At 46.1% G+C, this 19,577-nt stretch overlaps 1 protein-coding gene across 1 annotated transcript in view; it reads left to right on the plus strand.

Moving 5' to 3' along the window:
* LOC131193242 (ultra-long-chain fatty acid omega-hydroxylase) overlaps positions 1–19,577 on the plus strand; it is a 78,305-nt gene that overhangs the window by 49,364 nt on the left and 9,364 nt on the right. The gene's annotated exons all lie outside the window — the stretch shown is intronic.

A 19,577-nucleotide genomic window follows, 5' to 3' on the forward strand; every position in this document is an offset into this window, starting at 1 on the left:
AACTTCATCATAGATATACGTTTATCAATAATTCAGGTATTTTAGGTATTTCCGCTTTTTCTAAGTATTATTTTATTTTCTCTTCCTATATTAACTCTTGCTCATACAACTTCTTATAATAGTTTTGAATCACTTTTTTTGGTCTTCATTTCGGTAGTGAATTTCCCCTTCATTATCCATTAGTTTATCTATCAATTTCTTTCCTTTCTCTTTTTTCAATTTATGTGCCAGCCATCTTCCTGGTTTATTTGCATTTTCAAAAAAGTTTTTCTTGACACTTTTAATTTTCTAGTTCTTCTTTATCCATTAAGCTCAATTTGTGTTTCATTAAATCCATTTGGTTCTTTATTTCCGTTTTTGGAGGGTGTTTTTGTAATTCTGTCTCTAATGTCTTATATTCTTCTTCTAATATCCTTTGATTTTGTTTCTTCTTTCTGTTCTGTTTTCCTCTGTATGTTATAACTAATCTTCTAATATATGCTTTGGCTATATCCCATACATTTTGTAATGATGTTTCTTCTTTTCTATTCTCTTTGAAGAAAAAAATCTAGTTCTCTTTCCATGAACTGAATACATTCCTTTTCTTTTAATATTTCTTGGTTCAGTGTCCATCTCAATGTTCTTTTTTTGTCCTTTCCATATAACTTTTATTCGATTATGATCCAACCAATTTCTTGTTTCAATACTTATTTCTTGTACATTAGCTTTCAATTCTGCTGTCATCCATATCATGTCTATTTTTGACTAGGACATGTGTCTGTTTGAGTAAAATGAATATTGGTTTTCTTGGGATGCATTTCTCACCAAACATCTTGAATAGCTAGTTCTTCTTCCATTCTTAAGCAGACCTTTGGAAGTGTTTTCCTTCTCTTTTTATTTACTTTTCTAGTTTTATAGTCCATTTCTGCATCCACAATTGCATTAAAATCTCCCAGAATACAAATATTTTCATACTCTAATTCTGTTATTTTTTTACGAAGTTTTCTATAAAAGTCCTCTTGGTTAACATTTGGTGCATATATTGCTACCAGAAGTATCAGTTTGTCATTCATCATTATTTCCAACGTCAAAATTCTCCCTTCCTCATCTGTAAAAATTTGTTTAACATTTATTGTTTCTTTTATATATAAATTGATTCCCCTTTTCTTTTGTAGTGGTAAAGAAGAATATAACATCCCAATTTTAGGGTATTCCAATACTTTCATATGTTGTTTTTTTATGTGAACTTCTTGCAAACAAATTATATCTAATTTTAATTTTTCTAATCTATGGAAAATCATTTTCCTTTTTATTATCGAATTCAGTCCATTTATGTTATGACTGGAGGCGGGACAGGGAATGGCTGCTGGCAGGGGTGGGCTACTGGCAGGGGTGATTCCAGCTAGCTGCTGGATTAGCCCCCACTGATGTGCCGGGACCATTGGGGCAAATTAGGCTCATGGGAATTCCTGGAAAATTTGAGCAGAAGGTGCTGGTGACCATTGGCACTGGACCCACCCCTGGCCAGGATACAATCCCCAGGCTGGGAGGATACTTTCCACAGGAGGTAGCATAAAGGCAGGATGGCGAGGGCGGGGAAGCAGGTGGGGGTGGCAGTTCCCATGCTGGCTGCATCTGCTGTCTCCCAACTGCTGGGTGGCCTGGCTGCGCCGAGCTGCTCCTCCTGTCATTCCTGGCTGGGTAGAAAGGTGCCTGAGCCCTGCTAGTTCCTCCGCCAGGTCCTGTATCAGGAAAAGTGAATGTGGGTTGCGTTAAGCTCCATCTCACTTGAGGAGGTTGGGACTGGGGGGCATAACTTCCCACTTCCATCCACTCAAAACACTCCGAGAGTCCAGTTAATATTTGGCTTCGAGATGAAGGCAAAAGTTTTCAGTCCTGGGAATCTCCAGATCCCAAAGCTGTCACACCTCTCCACTCTGGCTCATGGGGCAACTTCATTGGGGTGGAAGTGGCATGATATTCAGGCGGTCTCTCTTCCGGTCCCCATTCTGGAGTTGGATCAGACTGGCAACTTTTCCAGGAATCCAACTCCTTGGGCCAAGCATTGAGGCTTCGTGTCATCTCTGCAGCTTCAATGGCTTGCACCACTTCTTCAGAAGGAGAATATCGGATATCAATAAGTCCTCTGGTATCCGTCCCCACAGCTCCCTCTGTGATTTCTTTCTCCTCCATCTTCACGGAGTCTTCGCATCACTGTCATGGAAATGGGGGGGGGGAGGAGTTGTCTTGGCTATGGGAAGCGGGGGGAAAGCAAGCTGGTGGAAATGCTGTGACAAGAAGAGTATTAGAAGAAATTTCCTTCTGCGTGTCTCAGCAATTGGGAGGCGTGCTAATAACGGTCAAGGCCAACCATCCGTGCATACCAGAGGGTTGGAGCCATTTGAAGATGCACACCACGTGTCCCTCTGAAGGAACGTGGATTGGACAATACTGACCGGAACTAAGGGAGGAAGACTTTGGGGATATTTCCTATATGTGAATTTCACGCTTATTGCCTCAGATTTTGCTTTACTTTGGTTGCATTCAGTTCATACTCAGTAAAAGTACCTTTCTCTGTGAAAATGGAGTCGGGTTTTTTTTTTTCTTGAGTACTGAAAGGAGGCATACCTGACACTAAGTTGCTTGTTCCAGTTGTGGTCACTAAACAAGGTTTGATCAGTCCCACAATTATATCTTCAAGTCCCCTAAATTTCTAGTTCTTAAAAGTTATAAATTTCAATATACTTTTTACACACCGTTAGTAATAATAATTCAATTAGGTTACCTAATCATAGACTTCCACCTTCTAACCCTAATATGCTATTATCTAACTACCAATATGTATACTACTATTTTCCCAATTTGTACTTTCTACTTTTTTTTCTTTTAGTTTTTAATACATATTTTATCTCTATCCATAATTTTTTGCCCTTTTTAAAATTTTATCATTTTTTGACTTTTTGGTCACTCTTTTCTATTTCTCTCTTGGAATCTTATATCTCTTTCTAACATTTTTATACAAACTAAATATTCCCTCTGGCTTACCCCTTGTCTCCTTCTGCTGCATCATTTGAGCACCCATCCACACTCCTTTCATTATTTTGGGGAGATTTTTCTTTTTTCCTCTCTGTTCTATTGTAAACTCTTAAATGATTATCTATTTGATTCATACTTATTGTTCCTATCTCTTCAATGTCTTTATCTTCTTGAAGCTTGTTTTGATTTGTCTCCTTCACCACTCTTTCTGGTTTGTCATCTGTTTTCTGAATATAATGTTCATATTTTTCCCCATTTATTGAGGATCTCTACACTCACATCTTTATCTTTGAACAATTCCATTATCTCTTTATGATTCTTTATCACATTTTCATGTATATGCTTTTAAGCATCAATAACATTTCTTCATAGACCTCTATTGTCCCCTGTTGAGTCATTTTGTTATTGTTTAATATATTAAGAATTACTCAATATATCCCTAAAGTTCCAATGTCCCAATATTTAAAAACTTTTAAATTTAATTTAAAAATTTAAATTATTAATAAAATTTAATCAATCCCAGAATTATACCTCCAAATCCCTTAAATCTGTAGTCCTTAAAAGCTATTTGATAATATACAGTCTTTATAATTTTCAAGTTTACACCTTCCCAATTGTCCAAATTTTAAAGTCTTTTTTAGCTTTTCTTCTTTTCTTTTTTCTTCTATTACCTTTCTTCTTTTGCCTCATAGGATGTTCTGTCAAGTAACATTAATAATCCAATTCCAAATTGGCCCACCAAATTTCCTCAAGTCTTTCAAATCCATCAGCCAATGAACAGTTTCAACAGAGTTTTAGTTATTTGCAATTCAGTTTATCTTAAAGATCTTCAAAAAGCCCACTAAATATTTCCAAACATCCAGATCACTTACTTAAATAGATTGAAGGTCAAGTGGCCTTCTAGGTGTTGTTTACTTTCCCTCTGTCAGCCTCCACTTTAATTAAGTGTATTTCTCCTACTAGATTATCTGACTGTTTTATTACCTTGTTAAAAGTTTGCTCTACTGAGTGTCTTACATGATTTATGGAGGAGGGGGGAGGTTTTCACTGTTTCCAGTGTTCGGCTGACATTGCATGTGTGGGGGAGGGAGACAGCCTTTTTAAACAGACGTTGGAACTGTTTTGGCGCGTGAATGTAACGGCAGCAGCTTCCTTCACATTCCATCCAGAAGATTGACAGAGGGAGAATATCGGAAGTGAAACTACACATGGCTGAGGAGGAAGACGACATTGGATTATTACTGTATGACCTCTAGTAGGGGGAGGGTTCAGGAGAGAATATGACTGTGGTTTTGATTTACTTCCAGTTCCAGCTTAGCTTGTACTGCATACAGACTTGTTTGGTATAAATTACCAATTTCTTCAAAATGATGGAGTTGGGTCTTTATTTTCTCAAACACTGATCTGGGGCAGGCTGACACCCTCTTTTCCTTTATTTATATTAAACAATTATCACTTTCACTTGAGTATCCCATGCTGCAATGATTTTCCTCCAGTAGCTGGCTTCCCTGCTTCAAATTCCAATATTAAACAGCATGCAAAAATCAAACAGCTGATTGTCAACAGATCAAGGGGGGTTAAAAATAAAAATAAGAAAAGCAGTTTTTCCCAATAAAACTTTTCAAGTTGTTAAATCTTTTCCAGGCTTTCTATGTTTTAAAGCTTCCATTAGACATTTCTTTCACATCTGAGTCTTTAATCTTTCTCCATGTATCCAATTACTGCTTTCTTAACATTTGGAGATTATTTTTTGGAATTCTTTTACTTGGGTTAGATGTGTAGAATAAAAGTTGGAAGTTAATCTCACCCAGTTTCAATACTCTGTCCACAAACCGTTCCAGCACAAATCTTATTGTCCCAGTTGTCACAGCTTGTGACTTGCCAAAATGGCTGTTGTCTCTGCTGCCGTTTGGATCAACAACGCTTTTTCAGATCAATGAGAAAATTGCATTTTCCTCGTGATTGATGAAATACCTCTCCTTCCTTCACCACCCCTCCAGGGTGGCGTTGAACCTGTAGGGTCTACCAGAAAGCTGATACCGGCTGGTTTTCACAGAGCTCAGCAAAGCTCCGCTATTTTCCAGCCATTCCCGCCGCGACACCAACTGGTCTCCTTCAAGCAAATATTTCCAATCCATTTTCAAAGCAGTCACTCAGTTAGTGGATGTCTTACCATTCTTTCTCTTCTCTTTTAATTAAATCTTTCCCCTTTATATATTTTTTTTCTTGGGCCTTATTGGAATATTCCAAAAATTTCACAGATCCTTCACACAGAACTACTTCTAATTTAACTGGAATACATTGTTTCATTTTCAGTTTTTCTGGTTATAGAACAATGGAAAATATACTCTTCTCTTTCACTCATCATTTCTCACTTTAATGATGTTTGGTTGTACTTGCAAGAAAAGGAAGCATATAACTTCGGAACCACCTGGGTGAGGGGAGCCCACTGCATCCAGGCCCAGCTTCATCCCCCAAGCAGCGATCTCGGCCCTGGCTGCTGCCACCACCAACTTAGCCCAAGCCCACTGGGTGCTCCTGGCCAGTCTCCTGGGGACTCTGCACATCACCTGCAGAGACCGGTGGGCAAGTACTCCATTTCCTCCCCTCCCTCTTTTGGGCAGATTTACGAAGAAAGGGCTAGGAACTTCAAGCCAGATGCACCCCGCAGCACCCGTCTCACCCACTCCAGTTCGGCTTTCCTGGTTGGCCGTGACCCCGATCCTGCCTGCCCTTCCCTTCTTCCAGTGGCTGTTGGCAGAGAGGAAGGCAAGCCAGGGCTGAGAGCCCGCATCTCGCCCCCTCCCCATCCAGACTCTCCATAGGTGCCTTGAGTGCTGTGGCTGGCAGTAGGCAGGTAGCCAGGGATCACGAGGCTGCGCTGCCTGCATTGCCCCTCCACCAGCTGGCCCTTCCTTGCCTGCCTGGTCAGAGCAGAGTGTGGGAGTGCCTGGCCTCCCGACCAACGGCTCACTTGGCAAGGTGTGAAGTAAGGCTGATGGCAGGGAGGGAGACCTGCTCTGGGCCCACTACACTCAGCTAAAGGGTCTCCTCAGGGGGTACACAGCGAGGCTCGGCCGCCTTTTGGGCCTGGTTCTTGGCTTCTGTGGGGCCTTTGAACGGATGCTACTCGCTTGCCCTCCCCTCCACCTTGGGTCCCACATCCAGCGTGCAATGGGACAATGTGATGCTACTAGCCCAGCCAGCCCAGCAGGTGAGCAGGTGAGTGGGGGGCAGCGCTTAGGGCAGAGCGCCACATTTGGTCCGATGCTGCTCCTCACTGGGTGCGGTGAGGTGCATGCATGAAACCCTGGGACATCCACCTGCCAGGAGCATTGCCGCCAGATGCTGGCCCCATTGGGATCTGAAGGGCAGGATGCTCAGGCTGGCAGAGGCACATGGAAACTCTGGAGCCCTTTCAGGCTTTTAGGACGGATCAGGTCACTCAAGGCTTTGTTCCCTGGGAATGGCTCTGTTGTGGAGAGCTGTGTGCCCAGACCAGGTGCTTTCTCTTGGGCCTTCCACTGGAGAAGCTGAGATCTGGGCCTGAAAGGCAGCCAAACCTTGCAGCTGAACCTCCCTTCAGGCCCAGAGTGGGTCTCCCTCCCCCACCATTGGCCGCACCTTCTCAGGCAAGGCGAGGAGTGGCTGGGAGAGGACAGGTGAGGGGCAGGGTGTTGTGACCCAAGTTCCTGGACCCGGACTCCTGGACTCGGATGATTCAGAAAGTGAGGGAGAAGACCTGGCCAGCCCTGCTTCTCGTGAGCCCTTTCCCTCCCTGGCACCCACTCAAAGGGAGGAGGAGGGGCCGGCAAAGTCTGATTCCATGGAGCCTCCTTCTGATTTGGCAACGCCCCAAGAACAGTTTTGGAGTGATGCAAGATTACGAAGACGTGATCGGCGTGCGCAGCAGCGGAAGAGTTGGGACAAAGCCAAGTCATAATTGTCATGCAGTGACATCTGCAGAGATTATAAATAGGAGGCGGGACTTCCTGGTTTTTTGTCTTGGACAAAGTAATGAATTTGCGCGGGCAATCTGTATCAACGGAGGGAAGAATATATTCGTGAGTAATTCTGGCCTTATCTGTAATTTCCTTGTTATCTCCAGAAACTTGGCAGGCCCGTGGGTAGACGTAGCCAGGACATTTATATATGTAAATAAATCAGAAAAGAGGCCTCTGACTGACTCTTTGCTGGGAGTATTGGGGGAAGGGAAACAGAACATTTTGTCCAAGACCTGACTAAAACATCTTCCACCAAAGATGGACCAGCAGCAGGTACAGCAGCAGTTAGAGCAGCTACAAGCGGCTAATCAACAGCTCCAGCAGCAAGTGGCTCACTTGGCAGGCCAACTTGCTGCCAGGAATGTGCCTGCAGCCCCCCCCCATCCTCCCACTCCTCCTCCTCGTCGCAAGTGCCCAATAACTGTGCCGGATAAGTTTTCTGGGCAGCCTGAGATGTTCCCGACCTTCTTGGGACAGTGCCAGCTCTACATGGCTATGAGGCCAGAGGATTTCCCAGACGACCGGGCTAAGGTGGCCTTCGTGATTAACCTTCTTTCCGGCTCGGCTACTCGATGGGCCACGCCCCTCTTGCTCCAGGACAGCCCCCTGCTGGCGGACCAACAGCGTTTTTGGCAGCACCTGCGCACCATGTATGAGGACCCCGTTCGAATGCTGACGGCAACCAGGCGCCTTAAGGAACTCCGTCAAGGGAAACGCCCCCTGCAGGAGTACATCGCCGAATTTCGTCTTTTATGCCAGGACTCTGACTGGAATGATGCAGCGCTGGTGGACGTGTTCCAGGAGGGACTCTCAGAGGAATTGCAAGACGAGCTGGCCCGCGTGGAGGCGCCGCGGACCCTCGACAACTTGGTGCCCCTTTGTCTCCGCCTCGATGCCCGTCTGCAACGGCGACCGTCCCGTCGCACCCCCCGGGACGCGCCATCGACATCTGCACCCCCACTTCCTGCACCACCAGCACCCAGGGTCGCCCCACGTTTTGTAACCGCTGCGGAAGAGCCCATGGAGTTGGGAGCGGCCAGACCTCGCCTGACAGCCCAGGAGCGGAACCGGAGGCGCCAAGGGGGATTGTGCCTGTACTGTGGGGAGCCCGATCACTTTGCCGCTTCTTGCCCCAGAAAGCGAAAGCACGCACGCCGGTCCACGAATCACAGAGTGACCAATCGGGAAACGGAGCAGGCCTGACCTCGGGGAAACCCTAGGTCAGGCACGTACTAAGCCCCCACTGGACGTTGCGGAAGTAGACTCTGGGGCCCCTCGGCATCTGATTCTGGACACACGGATATGGTTGGGGAACCAGTCGGCGTATGCGCTGGTGGACTCAGGGGCCACAACAAACTTTATGGACCAGGCCTTTATGACCCAGTTTGCGGTCCCCGTGGTTCCGGTGGACCCTCCGATGCGGGTAGAGACAATTGATGGATGAGAACTGGTGTCCGGCCCCATTAAATTCGCCACCCAGCCTTTGCGCCTGGCTATTGGGGACCATGAGGAGGCGATCCAGGACAGCTCCCTCAGGTTATGAGGGAGGAGTGTGTTCCTATTTGTGAGGGTGGTTCTATTGACACGGTAAGTGGGAGAGGCAGGTATGGCGGAAGCGAGGGGTCATATCAATTTCCGGGAGCGCGTGCTCGATGTCTGTTCCTCAGATTGCCGGTTGTGAATCCCTCCTTGTGAAGTGGGGCCATAGGGGTCAGTTGGGCCTGTTAGTCACGTACCTGGCTCCTTGCTGCGTGACGACAGCCCTGCCCGAGTTGTTGGAGGTGGTTGCCGGGGTGGCGGTTGAGACCCCTAGACTTATGGTCATGGGGGACTTTAACCTGCCTTCTTCCGGCACATCATCAGCATCGGCTTGGGAGTTCATGGCCTCCATGACGGCCATGGACCTGACTCAAGTAGTGGATGGCCCCACCCACATTGGGGGAGGCACACTGGACTTGATTTTTATCTCTGGTCAGTGGATGAGTGATCTGGTTTTAGGAGACGTAGTCATTGAGCCATTGTCATGGTCGGATCACTCTCTCCTTCGTCTAGACTTTCAGACCGCCATCCAACACCGCAGGGAGACGGGACCAATACGGTGGTTCCGTCCCAGGCGCCTGATGGACCCGGAGAGGTTCCTGACGGAGCTTGGGCCATTCCCTGAGGATCTTGCCCATGGCACGGCTGAAGAACTGGTCGCGGCTTGGGAACGAGCCGCGGTTGGGGCCTTAGACCGTGTCGTGCCTTTGCGGCCTCTGACCTGGCGCAGGTCTCAACCAGCTCCTTGGTTCTCTGAGGAGCTGAGGGAGATGAAACGCCGGAGAAGAGGCCTAGAGAGTGTTTGGAGATCCAGCCGTTCGGAGGCTGATCGGACACTAGTTAGATCCTATTGTAGGACCTACCTAGTGGCACTGAGGGAAGCGAGGCGTTGCTACGTCTCCTCCCTCATTGCATCGGCAGATAACCGCCCAACCGCCCTGTTTCGGGTGACCCGCTCCCTCCTTCACCAGGGAGAGCGGGATGACCCGTTGCAGGGACGTGCTGAGGAGTTTAACGGTTATCTATACGATAAAATCGTTCAGCTTCGGGACGGTCTGGATCAAGATTGCGGCGATTCAGATGGGGCGTCTGAGGGCGGTCTTGTTGACATTGTTTGGGATGAGTTTGACCCTGTGGCTCCCGAGGACATGGACAGGTTGTTGGGTAGATTGAATGCCACCACGTGTTTACTGGACCCGTGCCCCTCCTGGTTGGTACTGGCCACTCAGGAGGTGACACGAGGCTGGCTCCAGGCGATTACGAGCGCTTCATTGTTGGAGGGAGTCTTTCCGGCCACCTTGAAAGAGGCGGTGGTGAGGCCCCTCCTCAAGAAGCCTTCCCTGGACCCGGCTGTTTTAGGTAATTATCGTCCGGTCTCCAACCTTCGCTTTGCGGCGAAGGTTGTAGAGAGTATGGTGGCACATCAGTTTCCCCTTCACCTGGATGAAACTGTCTATCTAGACCCGTTCCAGTCCGGTTTCCGGCCCGGTTACAGCACTGAGACGGCTTTGGTCGCGTTGGTGGATGATCTCTGGAGGGCCAGGGATAGGGGTTGTTCCTCTGCCCTGGTCCTATTAGACCTCTCAGCGGCTTTTGATACCATCGACCATGGTATCCTGCTGCGCCGGTTGGAGGATTGGGAGTGGGAGGCACCGTTTATCGGTGGTTCTCCTCCTATCTCTCCGATCGGGTCGCAGACGGTGTTGACAGGGGGCAGAGGTCGGCCCGAGGAGCCTCACTTGTGGGTGCCTCAGGGGTCGATTCTCTCGCCCCTTCTGTTCAACATCTATATGAAGCCGCTGGGTGAGATCATCAGTGGCTTCGGTGTGAGGTACCAGCTGTACGCTGATGACACCCAGCTGTACTTTTCCACGCCGGGCCACCCCAATGAAGCTATCGAAGTGCTGTCCCGGTGTTTGGAAGCCGTACGGGTCTGGATGGGGAGAAACAGGCTCAAGCTCAATCCCTCCAAGACAGAGTGGCTGTGGATGCCGGCATCCCGGTACAGTCAGCTGAGTCCGCGGCTGACTGTTGGGGGCGAGTCATTGGCCCCGATGGAGAGGGTGCGCAACTTGGGCGTCCTCCTGGATGAACGGCTGTCTTTTGAAGATCATTTGACAGCCGTCTCCAGGAGAGCTTTTTACCAGGTCCACCTGGTTCGCCAGTTGCGCCCCTTTCTAGACCGGGATGCCCTATGCACGGTCACTCACGCCCTCGTGACGTCTCGCCTGGATTACTGCAATGCTCTCTACATGGGGCTCCCCTTGAGGGGCATCCGGAGGCTTCAGTTAGTTCAGAATGCGGCTGCGCGGGTGATAGAGGGAGCCCCTCGTGGCTCCCATGTGACACCTCTCCTGCGCAGACTGCACTGGCTGCCTGTGGCCTTCCGGGTGCGTTTCAAGGTTTTGGTAACCACCTTTAAAGCGCTCCATGGCATAGGGCCGGGTTACTTACGGGACCGCCTGCTGCGACCGAATACCTCTCACCGACCCGTGCGCTCTCACAGAGAGGGACTCCTCAGGGTGCCGTCAGCTAGGCAGTGCCGTCTGGCGACACCCAGGGGAAGGGCCTTCTCTGTGGGGGCTCCCACCCTCTGGAACGAACTCCCCCCAGGACTTCGTCAACTCCCGGACCTCCGAACCTTCCGCCGCGAGCTTAAAACACATCTATTTATTTGTGCAGGACTGGAGTAGATTTTAAATTTTATATTGGTTTTATATTGGTTTTAATGGGTTTTATTTATGGTTTTTTAATATAATCGGGCTATGTAGAATAAGTTTTTTAATTGCTATTTTATCCTGTATTTATATGTATTTTTATTTGCCTGTGAACCGCCCTGAGTCCCTAGGGAGATAGGGCGGTATATAAATATGATAAATAAATAAATAAATAAATAAAAATAAATAAATGTCACGGCGGACCTTCATTTTCCCTTGGTCCTTGGGTTGGCCTGGCTTCGGACCCACGATCCTCAGGTGGCCTGGTCGCGGAACGCCATCTCTTTCCTGAGTCTGCAGTACGTCGATCACATCCGCCACACCTGTGCCGGCCAGAACGTCCCCACCGCTGCCATCACCTTGCCTCCTGAGCTGACGGACTTCGCCGACTTGTTCAGCGAGAAGGAGGCGGACCGACTACCCCCGCATCGGCCCTACGATTGCCCCGTGGACCTTCTGCCCAACGCACCACTGCCTGTGGGACGCCTGTATTCCATGTCGGAGCCCGAGTTGGCCGCCCTCAGGGACTTCCTGGACAAAAACCTGGCCCGAGGGTTCATCCGGCCTTCAAAGTCCCCTCTCTCGGCCCCGGTCCTCTTCGTGAAGAAGAAGACAGGGGACTTGCGCCTATGCTGTGATTACCGCCGGCTAAACGCCATTACGGTGCGGAATCGCTACCCCTGCCGCTCATCCGGAGCTACTGGAGAGGTTGCGGAGGCCACGATCTTCACCAAGCTCAATCTCCGGGGCCTACAACCTGGTGCGGATGCGAGAAGGAGGCGAATGGAAGACGGCATTCGGCACCCGATACGGACACTACGAATACACTGTCATGCCATTTGGGTTGACCAACGCTCCGCCGTTTTCAGCACTTCATGAACGACATGTTCCGAGACATGTTGGATCGGTTCGTGAGGATCTACCTGAACGACATCCTGATTTACTCGGTCCAGGAAAGCCACCTTCGACACGTCGGTCTGGTTCTGCAACGCTATGGAGCAACAACTCAATGCGGCTGAGAAATCGTCTTCTTCCGGACTTCCATAGAATTCCTCGGGCATATCATCTCGCCCGAGGGCATAGCCATGGACCCATGTAAAGTAGAAGCTTTGTGTAGCTGGGAAGCCCTCGTCGGGTGAAGGATGTTCAGCGCCTGCTGGCCGCCAACTACTACCGGACCTTCATCCCGGCTTCGCCACACTGACGGCTCCACTTACCCAGCTCCTCAGGAAGAAGGTTGCGTTCGGTGGGGTCCCCGCAGCAAGAAGCATTCACAGCCCTCAAGAAAGCCTTCGTCACGGAACCCGTCCTGAGGCATCCCGACCCGCTCCGGCCTTTTGTGGTGGAAGCGGATCGTCCAATGTGGCTCTAGGAGCGGTGCTGCTACAGGCTCCGGCGAATGGCGGCACACTTTTCCCTGCGCTTACTACTCCCGGAAACTCAATCCTTCCGGCGCAACTACACCATATGGGAAAAGAGTTGCTGGCTATCAAGGCTGCATTCGAGGCTTGGCGACACCATCTGGAGGGCCCGACATCAGGTGGAGGTCGAGCGGACCATCGGAATCTCGAGCACCTCACCACAGCTCGGAAGTTGAACCAGCGGCAGATCCGGTGGTCGTTGTTTTGCCGGTTCAACTTCCGTGACCTACATTCCCAGCGGTCACAACCGGAGGGCGGATGCCCTGTCCGCAAGCCAGAGTACCTCTGCGCCAAGGACCCCTTCCTCCACGGACAGTGCTGCCGGCAGAAGCCTTGGCCGCAGCACGGAGCCAGTGGACTTGCGGGCCCAGGTGCGAGGCGCAGCGCCAGGGCGCCTGGTCGCAGCAAAGGAGGCGGAGGTGGGCCCCACGTCTCCTTGGACCTTGGAGGAGGACTTACTCAAGTTTCGGGGGCGATTATATGTGCCCACAGGACCACTCCGAGCCCTCGTCATGACCCAGTGCCACAACAACCCTGCAGCAGGACATTTTGGGTTCTTCAAGACCCTCCACCTGGTGACACGGACCTTTTGGTGGCCCCGAGTGCGGCATGATATACATGCCTACGTGACATCCTGCGTACCGTGCCGGCAAGCCAAGACCGCCACGGGGGCACCTCCCGGGCTCCTCCAGCCCTTGCCGACACCCGACAGACCCTGGGGGGCGATCTCTATGGACTTCCTGACAGACCTGCCGCCATCCTCTGGGTTCACCACGGTGCTGGTGGTGGTGGACATGCTCACCAAGATGGCACACTTCATCCCATGCCGCAGACTGCCCACAGCCGCAAAAACGGCCCGTCTCTTTCTGCAGCACATCTTCCGCCTCCATGGTCTACCGGACAGGGTGGTTTCGGACCGCGGAGTTCAGTTCACAGCCTGTTTCTGGAAGAGCCTGATGGCCGCGTTGGAGGTGCAGGTATGTCTGTCATCATCGCACCATCCGGAGACCGACGGGGGTACAGAGAAGGTCATCGGTATACTGGAACAGTATCTCCGTTGCTTCATCAACCAGCAACAGGACAACTGGGCCGACTACCTGTCCCTGGTGGAGTTTGCTTTTTTTTTTTATTATTATTTTTTTTGCAACAAACAAACAAAAAGAAAATACATTATTACACCCTTGTGCTATACATAAAAGGAAGATTTGGGTCTTCGGATATATCCTCATGATTGCCAAAATCCACGTTCTCGAGGTACAGGTACTGAAGCATCCAATGTTCCAAGCGCAAAGTCCACAAATGGTTTCCAAGTCTTCCAGAAAATATCTTCTTTATACACACCACTTCTAATTTTAATATCACATGTCATTTTATCATTTAAAGCTAATTTCCACATTTCAGAATTCCACTCTTCTATTCTAAAAATCACATCTAGTTTCCAATATCTAGCTATTATAATTCTACCTATTATAATCATAATTCTAATCAATTCTTTTCATATTTTGTTAATTCTATTTCCTTAATTACCAACAATAATATAGTTTCCACTCTCAATGTTATTACTTTCCCATCATTTCAAATATCATTTTCTCCAATTGTTGCCAAAACTTTTAACCTTATCACAATTATACCACATATGTTCATAAGTCCCCAATTCCATCTCACATCTCCAACATTTTTACTAGTTTTTATCCATTTGTGACAATCTTACTGAGTCAAATACCATTTCCAAACAACTTTATAATTGTGCTCTTTAATCCTTGTAGATAAAGTTCTCATAATTCTACTCTTCCAATTCACATTCCAATCTGATTCTGGTATTTCAATATTAAGATCTTTTTCCCAATTTGTCCTCATCACTCTTTGTAATTTTTCATCAGAATTTATAATCATATAAACCCTACTAACGAGTCCTTTAGCCCAATTTCATCTTTCATAATCCGAGATACTAAATATTCAAATTCAGTTTCACATCTATTTATCGAATAATTTTCCTTTAGTTTTTTGTCCATTTTCTATCTGTATTTTTCAAACCAACTTAACCCTAATTTTCAATAATTTCTTTATTCCTCCTTTCATTTCCCATAACTTTTATCCAATCTTTAATAATTTCTATATTTTCCTCTTTAATCACTTCATTACGTTTTATATTATTTTTAATCGGCCAAATTCCAGTTGTCTCCCCCAAAAAGATTATATCCGGAATTAAAATTTTAACAAATTTGTTCCACATTTTACTTAATCCCTTTAACCAATAACTTCCACTTACACATTTTAAATTTGCTTTATCTAAAAACCACCTTGATCCAAATTTCTCTATATCCCTTAACTCTAAATCTCTCCAATAATTATCTTCACCTTTAAGTATTTTTACCACTATCCGGATACCATACGCACAGTAATAATTAAATAATTTGGGGATTCCTAATCCGCCTTCCTTTTGATTTTGATACCACATTTTCTTCACTAATCTAGGTCTTTTGCCACCATTACAAAATTTATCCAATTTTTTCTGATATCCTTCAATATCTTTCTCTGTCAAATTTAGCGGTAGCATCTCGAATAAAAAGTTGAACTTGGGCAGCAACATCAACTTACACATTGCAATTCTACCAAACCAAGACAACTTTAACATTTAATCTTTTTGGGGAGACAATTGGAATTTGGCCGATTAAAAATAATATAAAACGTAATGAAGTGATTAAAGAGGAAAATATAGAAATTATTAGAGATTGGATAAAAGTTATGGAAAATGAAAGGAGAAATAAAGAAATTATTGAAAAATTAGGGTTAAGTTGGTTTGAAAAAATACAGATAGAAAAATGGACAAAAAAATTAAGGGAAAATTATTCGATAAATAGATGTGAAACTGAATTTGAATATTTAGTATCTCGGATTATGAAAGATGAAATTGGGCTAAAGGGACTCGTTAGTAGGGTTTATAAGATTATAAATTCTGATGAAAAATTACAAAGAGTGATGAGGACAAATTGGGAAAAAGATCTTAATATTGAAATACCAGAGTCAGATTGGAATGTGAATTGGAATAGTAGAATTATGAGAACTTTATCTATAAGGATTAAAGAGCACAATTATAAAGTTGTTTGGTATTTGACCCCAGTAAGATTGTCACAAATGGATAAAAAAATTAGTAAAAAATGTTGGAGATGTGAGATGGAATTGGGGACTTATGAACATATGTGGTATAAATGTGATAAGGTTAAAAAGTTTTGGCAACAATTGGAGAAAATGATATTTGAAATGATGGGGAAAGTAATAACATTGAGAGTGGAAACTATATTATTGTTGGTAATTAAGGAAATAGAATTAACAAAATATGAAAAAGAATTGATTAGAATTATAATTATAATAGGTAGAATTATAATAGCTAGATATTGGAAACTAGATGTGATTTTTAGAATAGAAGAGTGGAATTCTGAAATGTGGAAATTAGCTTTAAATGATAAAATGACATGTGATATTAAAATTAGAAGTGGTGTGTATAAAGAAGATATTTTCTGGAAGACTTGGAAACCATTTGTGGACTTTGCACTTGCAACATTGGACGCTTTGGTACCTGTACCTCGAGAACGTGGATTTTGGCGATCGTGAGGATATATCCGAAGACCCAAATCTTCCTTTTTTTTATGTATAGCACAAGGGTGTAATAATGTATTTTCTTTTTGTTTGTTTGTTGCAAAAAAGTAATAAAAAAAAAAAAAGAGACTCCCGCTGGCTGAAGGGTCGTTTCCAATATTTGATCGCGTGGAAGGAATACGGGACTGATTTCTCCTGGGTAGATGCCTCTGACGTTCATGCCCCTGACCTGGTGCAGGCCTTCCATGAGCAGAACCCAGCCCGACCGCATCCCGATCGTCAGCCCCAGGGGAAGGGCCCTGCGGTGAGGGATAGTGTTGTGACCCAAGTTCCTGGACCCGGACTGGACTCCTGGACTCGGATGATTCAGAAAGTGAGGGAGAAGACCTGGCCAGCCCTGCTTCTTGTGAGCCCTTTCCCTCCCTGGCACCCACTCAAAGGGAGGAGGAGGGGCCGGCAAAGCCTGATTCCATGGAGCCTCCTTCTGATTTGGCAACGCCCCAAGAACAGTTTTGGAGTGATGCAAGATTACGAAGACGTGATCGGCGTGCGCAGCAGTGGAAGAGTTGGGACAAAGCCAAGTCATAATTGTCATGCAGTGACATCTGCAGAGACTATAAATAGGAGGCGGGATTTCCTGGTTTTTTGTCTTGGACAAAGTAATGAATTTGCGCGGGCAATCTGTATCAACGGAGGGAAGAATATATTCGTGAGTAATTCTGGCCTTATCTGTAATTTCCTTGTTATCTCCAGAAACTTGGCAGGCCCGTGGGTAGACGTAGCCAGGACATTTATATATATATGTAAATAAATCAGAAAAGAGGCCTCTGACTGACTCTTTGCTGGGAGTATTGGGGGAAGGGAAACAGAACACAGGGTTAGCCAGTGGTGGATCAGCTGGTTCGCCAAACTGCAGAAAAAATTAGCTATCAGTTCTCTGAAACCGGTGCAAACCAATCCTATCACTTCTGTTGTTGTTGTTAGTTGCGAAGTCGTGTCCAACCCATCATGACCCCATGGACAACATTCCTCCAGGCCTTCCTGTCCTCTACCATCCTCTGTAGTCCATTTAATCTCATGCCTACTGCTTCAGTGACTCCATCCAGCCACCTCGTTCTCTGTTGTCCCATTCTTCTTTTGCCCTCAATCTTTCCCAGCATAAGGCTCTCCTCCAGTGAGTCCTTCTTTCTCATTAGGTGGCCAAAGTATTTGAGTTTCATCTTCAGGATCTGGCCTTCTAAAGAGCAGTCAGGATTGATCTCCTCTAGAACCTTGGACTGCAAGGTTTGTTCACCTTGCAGTCCAAGGGAGGAGTCTTCTCCAGCACCAGAGTTCAAAGGCCTCAATTCTTTGGCACTCAGCCTTTCTTATGCCATGATTTTTGTTTTCTTAATGTTGACTTTCAAGCCAACTTTTGCACTCTCCTCCTTCACCTGCATCAAGAGACTCTTTAGTTCATCTTCGCTTTCTGCCATTAGAGTAGTATCATCTGCATATCTGAGGTTGTTGATATTTCTTCCGGCAATCTTAATTTCAATTTTTGCTTCATCTAGCCCTGCCTTTCTCATGATGTGTTCTGCATATAAGTTAAATAGGCAGGGTGATAGTATACAGCCTTGCCTGACTCCTTTCCCAATTTTGAACCAATCAGTGGTTCCGTGTCCAGTTCTCACTGTGGCTTCTTGACCCGCATACAGGTTTCTCAAGAGACAAATAAGATGGTCTGGTACTCCCATCTCTTTAATAACTTGCCACAATTTGTTGTGATCCACACAATCAAAGGCTTTAGCATAGTCAATGAAGCAGAAGTAGATGTTTTTCTGGAACTCCCTAGCTTTCTCCATGATCCAGCGTATGTTGGCAATTTGATCTCTAGTTCTTCTGCCTCTACGAAATCCTGCCTGTACTTCTGGTAGTTCTTGATCCACATATTGCTGGAGCCTAGCTTGTAGGATTTTAAGCATAACCTTACTAGCATGTGAAATGAGTGCAATGGTGCGATAGTTTGAACATTCTTTGGCATTGCCTTTCTTTGGAATTGGAATGTAAACTGACCTTTTCCGATCCTGTGGCCATTGTTGAGTTTTCCAAATTTGCTGACAAATTGGGTGTAGCACTTTTACTGCATCGTCTTTTAAGATTTTGAATAGCTCAGCTGGAATACTGTCTCCTCCACTAGCTTTGTTGTTGCTCAGATTTCCTAAGGCCCATTTGACTTCACATTCTAGGATGTCTGGCTCAAGGTCAGTGACCATTCCATCGTGGTTATCAGGGATGTTAAGCTCATTCTTTTATAGTTCTTCTGTGTAATTTTGCCACCTCTTCTTAATCTCTTCTGCCTCTGTTAGGTCCCTGCCATTTTGGTCCTTTATCATGCCCATCTTTGCATGAAACGTTCCCTTCATATCTCCAATTTTCTTGAATAGATCTCTGGTCCTCCCTATTCTATTGTTTTCTTCTATTTCTTTGCACTGTTCATTTAAGAATGCATTCTTATCTCTTCTAGCTATTCTCTGGAATTCTGCATTCAACTGGATGTATCTTTCTCTTTCTCCCTTGCCTTTCGCTTCCCTTCTTTCCTCAGCTATTTGCAGAGCTTCCTCATACAACCATTTTGCTTTCTTGCATTTCTTTTTCTTTGGAATGGTTTTAGTTGCTATCTCTTGTACAATGTTGCGAACCTCCATCCATAGTTCATCAGGCACTCTATCAGATCTAATTCTTTAAATCTATTTGTCATCTCTACTGTATATTCATCAGGGATATGATTTAGTTCATACCTGAGTGGCCTGGTGCTTTTCCCTACTTTCTTTAGTTTAAACCTAAATTTTGCAAGAAGTAGCTCATGATCTGAGCCACAGTCAGCTCCTGGTCTTGTTTTTACTGACTGTATAGAGCTTCTCCATCTTTGGCTGCAGAGTACATAGTCAATCTGATTTCTGTGTTGACCATCTGGTGATGTCCATGTGTAGAGTTGTCTCTTAGGTTGTTGGAAAAGAGTGTTTGCTATGACCATCGTATTGTCTTGACAGAATTCTATCAGCCTGTGCCCTGCTTTATTTTGTACTCCAAGGCCATACTTGCCTGTTATTCTGGTTATCTTTTGGCTTCCTACTTTAGCATTCCAATCTCCCATGATGATAAGGACATCATTTTTTGGTGTTAATTCTATCAGGTGCTGTAGGGCTTCATAGAACTGGTCAATTTCATCTTCTTCAGCACCAGTGGTTGGGGCATAGACTTGAACTACTGTGATATTGAATGGTTTGCCTTGGATTCGGACT

This window comes from Ahaetulla prasina, chromosome 2, assembly GCF_028640845.1.
Source record: "Ahaetulla prasina isolate Xishuangbanna chromosome 2, ASM2864084v1, whole genome shotgun sequence".
Lineage (NCBI taxonomy): Eukaryota > Metazoa > Chordata > Lepidosauria > Squamata > Colubridae > Ahaetulla > Ahaetulla prasina.